The sequence below is a fragment of the Marmota monax genome, unplaced genomic scaffold (assembly GCF_021218885.2).
Source record: "Marmota monax isolate L192 unplaced genomic scaffold, Marmota_monax_Labrador192_F-V1.1 WCK01_AAM20220418_F8-fsc00036, whole genome shotgun sequence".
In the NCBI taxonomy this organism is placed as follows: Eukaryota; Metazoa; Chordata; class Mammalia; order Rodentia; family Sciuridae; genus Marmota; species Marmota monax.
Window position 1 is genome coordinate 15,012,873 of NW_026694491.1, and position 7,370 is coordinate 15,020,242.

A 7,370-nucleotide genomic window follows, 5' to 3' on the forward strand; every position below is an offset into this window, starting at 1 on the left:
GTGAATTTTTTATGTGTGTATCTGTTAGAAACTTTTTTTATTGATGGATACCATAGGCTTATAACATATCTTAGAGATATAAAAGATTATTTTAAGATAATAGATACTCAACTTTGATGGTAACAAACAAAAATGAAAGACTCTACCTTTTAACCCCACTTCCTCACAAAACTGATATGTTGATGTTTTAATTTGCACCTTCTTATATTATATATCTTTTAAAATTATTATTTTAGTAGTTTTATCTCAACTTTCACATTAAGTATATATGATTTACATACCACTGTTACAGTACTCGAGTATGTTGAATTGGATTATGTACTTTTACCAATAAAATTCATATGTTCAAGTATCTTTGTGTTGCTCTGTAGCATCCTTGTTTTTTAGTTTGAGGAATTCCATTTAGCATCTCTTATAAGAAAGGGCTGGTGGCGTGAAGTCCTTCAGCCTTCATTTGTCTGTTGTCATTTATGGAGGAAAGCTTTGTTGGGTAAGGTATTTTTGTTTTTTTATTCTTTTATTTTTTTATTATTGTTTTTTAAATTATTATTTTTTTAATTCCTTATCATTTGATTGCGTCCTGGCTTGTAGATTTCTGCTGAAAAATTCATTCATAATCATATTGGTACTATGTTATATGTGATTTTTTAAAAAAAAATCTCTTACTGCTTTCAGAATTTTTCTTTGTTTTTTTTTTTTTTGATAGTTTGATTATTCTAAATGTGAGTACATTCCCCTTTTTGACTTGATTAAAAACCTCTGTTTCCTGTACTTGGGTGTTGTTCTGTTACCCAAAACTAGGGAAGTTTTCAGCCATTAGTTCTTCACAATAGCTTATGGCTCTTTTTTCTCTCTCTTCTCTTTGACTCCTACTAGTCAAAGGTTGATCTTTTGATGCTATCCTACAAGTCTCATAAACTGTTGTCCTTAGTTTTTATTCTTTTGCCCCCCCCCCCCCACCCAACTTGGAAACATCAATTGATCTATCTTATAGCTCATTGATTCTTTGCTTTCCTTACTTGATTATCCTGTTGGAGCTTAAGATCTTAACACTGCTTAAGATCTGCAATTGAGCAGGTCTGTGGATTGGTTTTCTAGGTCAGGTGGAATCATTGTTTTGGACAGGCAGGATATTAGAGTCTTTGGAAATGTGTCAGTGAGGATTTCCTCCTTGTCTGAATAATACTGTTGGGTGGGCTTTTGGCTGAGTTCTGTAGCTGTAGCTGTTTGTTTTCCCAGATTAAGCAGGATTAACTGCCACTTTTCCCTAAAAAGCACAGAGGAGTTCCAGAGTTCCTGCTTGGAATGGGATAATTGGATGGTCTATTAGGCTATGTGGAGTCCCTTCTTCCTAGAAACACTAAATGAATGCTTCCCGTTCTCCTTTTCCCTTGTAAGAAATATGGGCCCAGAGTTGGACATGGTGGCACAGGTTTGTAATCCCAGTGGCTCAGGAGGCTGAGGTAAGAGGATCAAGAGTTCAGCTTTGCTGAGCCAGCCTCAGCAAAAGCGAGATACTAAGCAATTCAGTGAGACCCTGGTTCAGTGGTTGAGTGCCCCTAAGTTCAATCCTTGGTACTCATCTCTGGATATTTGTTAGTTGAACTTTATGTGGCAGGAAGTAGACCACAAAGCCCCTTTCTTTACCATTTTGCTCACATCATATAGTTTTTCATAGTGATATTTATTTTCTGTGTATGTGAGTTGTATTTGCTCAATTTTGTTTTAGATGTTTCTCTAAATAGATGTTACATTTATTTTTCACATATTTTACATTAAAAAAATTACATGATAAATATGAGAGTTTTAATATACTTATGTTGTTAACTCAAGAATAAATAACCAAATTTATTAAATTAGGTTAGTAAATACTATTTTGGTGCTAAGACCATAAAAGATTAAGAATAAAATCTAAAATTATTCTACAGAAAAATAGTATAAGTTTAAAGTGGCATGTCCTCCTCCAAATGAAAGACCACATAACTTTCTAGAAAGTAATTTGAAATTTGTGTATTTCTTTTATCATCATCTTCTATACTAGCAGTATGGTTGAAATACAGTTTCTTTGGTAAAGGTAGTATGTTTGTCATGTTTCCATAACTATAACAATACACATAAGGTAATCAACTTGAATGCAGTAAAATTTATTTTGTCTCAAAGTTTTAGATATTTCAGTCTGTGATTTGTTGACCTGTGGCACTAAAGCGGAGAGCAGGGGATGCACCCACTGACTGTCCTCTCACTAGACTCCATCTCTTGTATGTTCTGTCATCTCCCAATAGTGCCATAAGCTGGGGACAAGGCCTTTAACACATGGACATTTGAGGAACACTTAAGATCTATATTATAGAAGGTAGTAATCTATATCTACTTTATTCAATGCAGTAATCATTAGCCATAAATAATTATCATTGAACATTTGTAATGTGGTAAAGATGACTGAGAAACTAAGTATTAAATGTGTTTAATTTGAATTTTAATAGCCACATGTGACTAGTGCTACTATGTTGTTCTGAAAATATCTATGGGTTGCTATAATATTACTCCTACATTAGTTTTCAGTACTGTTATGGTATTTTGTATATTTAATGCACTTATTAATTCACTAATTATCAGCCATAATTTGTTATTTGGCAAATTAATGACTGTAATATAGGTATTATAATTATCAATGATATAGCTATTATTACATATAATAGTTAAAAGAAAATAGACACATATAAATGGATATTCAAATACTGGTGACATGGAATAATGTCCTCACCAGAGTTTTAACAAATTTGAACAAATTGCCCAATAGTATGAATTATACAATTCCATTTCTGTAAATAATAAGCATCTATGTACAGATGTAGTTATGTTATAGTTTTTCTATATAGTTTTCTATATATTGAAAAACAACGTATAAACAGATAATATTTAGCTGTATTTGTTGATGGGACACTTAGAATAGAAGATAACAAGATCTACTTTGGTCCCCTATAATTTCAACCTTCTTGTATCTATGCTGATGTTTAATACTTTCTCAAGTGTGGGTCAGATTTGTGACTTTCTTCTAATGAATGGAATATGGCAAAGATGACAAGGTATATGTGTCTTTTTCTTTGTAGTAGTGTGTAAAAATTCCTGTCTAATTTGTTCAGTTATAGCACCTGAACATACTACATGGGAGTGTATATAGTAAGTTCTTGATATAAATAAATAATTTTTGACTTAATAAAATCTGTAACAGTATTGAACTTTAGCCCTAAGAGGAAACCCTTTACCTGGTTGGCTTTGATGAAGCAATCTGCCATATTATAAATTGCCATTTGCAGGGGGTCACATGTCAAAACACTGATGTTACCATCCAGCAAAAGCCAGCAAGGCAGGCATCTTGTGTTGTAGAAGAAACTTCAAGATGGTAAAACTCATGTGTGTCTAGGAGTGGATCAAAAAATGGAAAAAGAGTAAATGAGTCTAAAAATGTATACTATGATATAGTCAAGTATTTTTCATTCATCAGTTGACATAAAATTGAAAGGCTCCCAATTGAGATTTTTCTTTAGGAATATTAATGATGAAAGAAGGATAATGTTGAATGTACCAAGAAAGGGGAGACACCACTATCTCCCGAAAAATAACAGTAAAGTAAGTCACTAAATATTTGAATTGGAAGATTGAGTAAGAAAGGAAAACCAAGGATGATGCAAAATGAGACCTGCTATTATATGTCTGAGTCAATTTCCAAAACTAATTTACAGCTAAGACTAGAATCAAATCCTGACATAGTACTTGTCCTTTTGTACTGGAGTCCTCAGACAAAATCAGCTGGCCTTGATTCACTGGTAGGGGCAATCACAAGTCATAAATTGCCCAGATCAAAAACATGAAAGATGTGGATTGTCAGGTAACTTTCCTCACACACATCAGGAAGTTGATAACTATTATTATGTATTATAAACTCTCTTTTCTTCTAGGGCTCATACAAAGATCAAAGGAATAGTAAGTTGTGAAGGTTGCCTGTCATCATAAAACATCAATTATTCACCTGAGGGCTGAAAATATTAAGGGTGTATGTGTAGGCAAAGGGACTGTGTCCTAGCTGCTTGATTCTGCATAGAGGGAGTTTCTTGAAATGTTAACAAAGATTTAAACAAAACAAAACAAACAAAAACCAACATTCTAAAAGCTCCCAGTGAAGCTCTTCTACATTAAAGATGTGCTGATGTTGTAAAACAAAAATAAAGAGTTTATTCAAAGACAGAGAATGATATATAATTAAATGGAAAACAACCATACATGTATATGAGGCTTATTATCACAAACATGACAATTTTCCTAAATTAATTAGGAAATAAATTCCTATTTTATTTAAAATTTTGAAATTTTAAATAAAAAAATTTAAATAAGATTCCTAAATTAGAGTGATTGCATAGTTACTCTAATTCTTAGAATATTAATAAAGTATTTAGAGGAATCTCTGGAGAATAACTAGAATGAAAACAACAGCAACAAAAAATCCATAAATAGGTTAGTCACCTCTTAAAGACCCGTAACTTGTCCAACATTCTCCCTCATCTTAGTGCTTCACAATGGGAATTAATTCCAATATGAATTTTGGTTGGGGCATTCAAACCATAGCAATACCTTTTGGGGGATCTGAAAGAAAGAGGGAGAATTGTGCCCACTTAGTCACACATTTCAAAACAGAGGACTTGCAGAGGAGGTGATTCCAAACTTTCTCTGAACTCATGATCACTTTGCATTCCTGGTTCTCTAGCTAAAGATTGAGTGGAGAGAACATTCATAAAGAAAGAACAATGCGAAAGTTTCACGTAGGACTCCCTGCATGAGACCACCCCAGAGCTTGATATGTGACCTCTGCTGTTGGGAGAGGAACCCCATATACAGGTGCATGCCAAGATTCCCAGGAAGCTAATGGTAAAGGTCTGGGACTGGAGTCGTCTCCCTGGAGGAGATGCATGTGCCAGGAATAGCCCAGGCTCCTGGAGGACTTTCTCAGAAGCCAGTTTGAGTTACTTAGAGCCAGTCTAAGAAGAGGTGGCTTGGTGAGTGTTTACCTGTGTTGAAGTGCAGCTAGGGGTCAGGGAAGGGACCAAAGCCCCCCATAAAACATCTGCCCCAGAGAGAGGAACCTGACTCCAGATAGCATCATGGACCTGCCAAACTCCTCCCCACTCCCTGTCCTGCCCCAGCTCCCAACTTATTGCCCCAGTCTTGGAAGATGCCCAGTGAAGGGGAAGAAGCATTAAAGATAAGGCAGGGAGGAGAGGAGTGGGCTATGTTCCCCCAAATCCTTGCAACCTTCCCAGGTGGCACTGGTCTGTGATGGGGTAGGAGAACAGAGTTAGATTCAAATAATGTTTGGATTTCCACTATTTTTCATAGCTGGAAGTTGCAATGACTGAAATCATATTTTTGAGACTAAAAGTGATGCAAGGAAATTTTATTATCTTGAATTAGCCAGAAAAAAAAAAAAAAACAATCTACAGTTGATTTTATCTGAGGCAAGATGAGGAGGAACACCAACGTTAGTAAGCAGGTTTAAAAAGAAAAAAAGGAAGTAGGAAACAAAGAATTAAGCTGTTTTTCCTGTTTTTCTATTAAACCCAACAATCAGAATATCATATTGTTCAAAAAAATGGCTATTCCAGCAATAGGATAAATCCTGGCTAATATAGGCAGAAAGGAATTGATTGACAGGATACTGGGTGGCTTAGAGAGTCAGTGGCTGAGCTGCGAACACAGCTTCAGCAATGGAGAGGCAACCAAGGGAGCATGGTCCAGAGCAGGCTGCAGAACCAGAGAGGATGCTACCACCTCCCTGGACCCAGGGATTCTAGGTGTTGCTGTTGCTCAGCATACATTCTTCATTCCCAAGGTTCCTAGGGGGAAGTAACTGATTGGCTGAGCCTAGTTACATGGCTAGCTCCAGCTGCAAGGGGTGCTGACCAAGAGCACCTGTCTCTAGCAATGATTGCAGTGGGTGGCCATTGCCTCCTATCAAATCTCTTACAGTGGGGAGACCCTGAACTTAACAAAGTCATCCATGTGCTGGTGGTGGCAGGGGAGAGGAGGCAAAAATTAATATCCTTGGAAGGGCTATTCTTTAATTGACTGAGTTTAAGACTGAAGTTTGGCCAGAATTGAAAGTAATTATATTTACTGCCACCACATGAAATAGGAACTTGGAAAACAGAGTTACACAGAATAGAACAGTGTACAAAAATAAGCATACTTTTTTGAACATATAGAAAAAGAAGAATTAGAATGAATTTAACCAAAACAATTTTAAAACAACAAGATGGAGCCTGGTATGGTGGCATTTGCCTGAAATCCCAGAGGTTTGGGGGGCTGAGGCAGGAGAATCACATGTTCAAAGCCAGCCTCAGCAATTTAGCAAGCCCTAAACAACTTAGCCAGACCCTGTCTCTAAATAAAATATTAAAGAGGGCTGGGGATGTGACTCAGTGGTTAAGTGTTCTGGGTTCAATCCTTAGTACCAACAAGATGGATAAGTGAATTATAACAGCTACCAGGATATATTATGTAGTTATACTAATTTAATAAACAATATTAATAAAGGAATATATAAATTAATTACTGAAACACAGTGAAGAGTCTATAAATAGGTTAATTTGCAGCAAGTTGTTATACAACAGACAGAACTTGAAATTTAGTTCAAAAATGATAAACACAAATGATTATGATATAACTAGTTTCTATATAAAAATGATAATAATAAATTAATCTCAATGTTGCTGAAATAAAATCCAAGGGTATTGTATAACTAAATGTGAAAATAAAATGTGAACAACATACAAAGACTTTGTGCACTTGTAGTAAGAAAGAGAAATGGGAGTGAAATCATAAAAGGAGGTAGTAAGAAAGAGAAATAGAAGGGAAATCATAAAAGGAGTAGGCAGATAAATTTAAATCCATGCCAAAATTAAAATATTATGTGCATTATAATAAGTAAAACTGTATTTTATCAGGTGTAATCAAAAAACATTAATGTCCATAAAATATTATAATAAATGTAAAACAATCTAAAAAGTATATGACTAATACTGAGGCTAGACAAAGGTTAATTATAATTAGCATTATTTTATTAATATTTAAAGAGCTTCATAAATACCATATAAATATAAACAAAAACCATCCATTTTCCACAAAATTGAAAAAGAACATAAATAGCAATTGGAAGAAAAAAAGCAGAAATACTAATTAATATGTTCCAGACTTACTAATGCTAACCAAGAATATAGAAACATCATTTACTTCCAGTACAATAGCAAAAATAAAAAAAATCTTAGTAACAAATGTTTGAAATGATAAGGGGCAGTGGTGGTTTTGTTAAGTACTGG

General features: G+C 34.7%; 1 non-coding gene across 1 annotated transcript; it reads left to right on the forward strand.

Moving 5' to 3' along the window:
* Positions 1-3,742: 3,742 nt before the first annotated feature.
* LOC124075802 (small nucleolar RNA SNORA3/SNORA45 family) lies at positions 3,743-3,872 on the forward strand. Its single transcript, XR_006846174.1, has one exon. It is a non-coding gene; the product is annotated as a small nucleolar RNA SNORA3/SNORA45 family (small nucleolar RNA).
* The last annotated feature ends 3,498 nt before the right edge of the window (positions 3,873-7,370 follow it).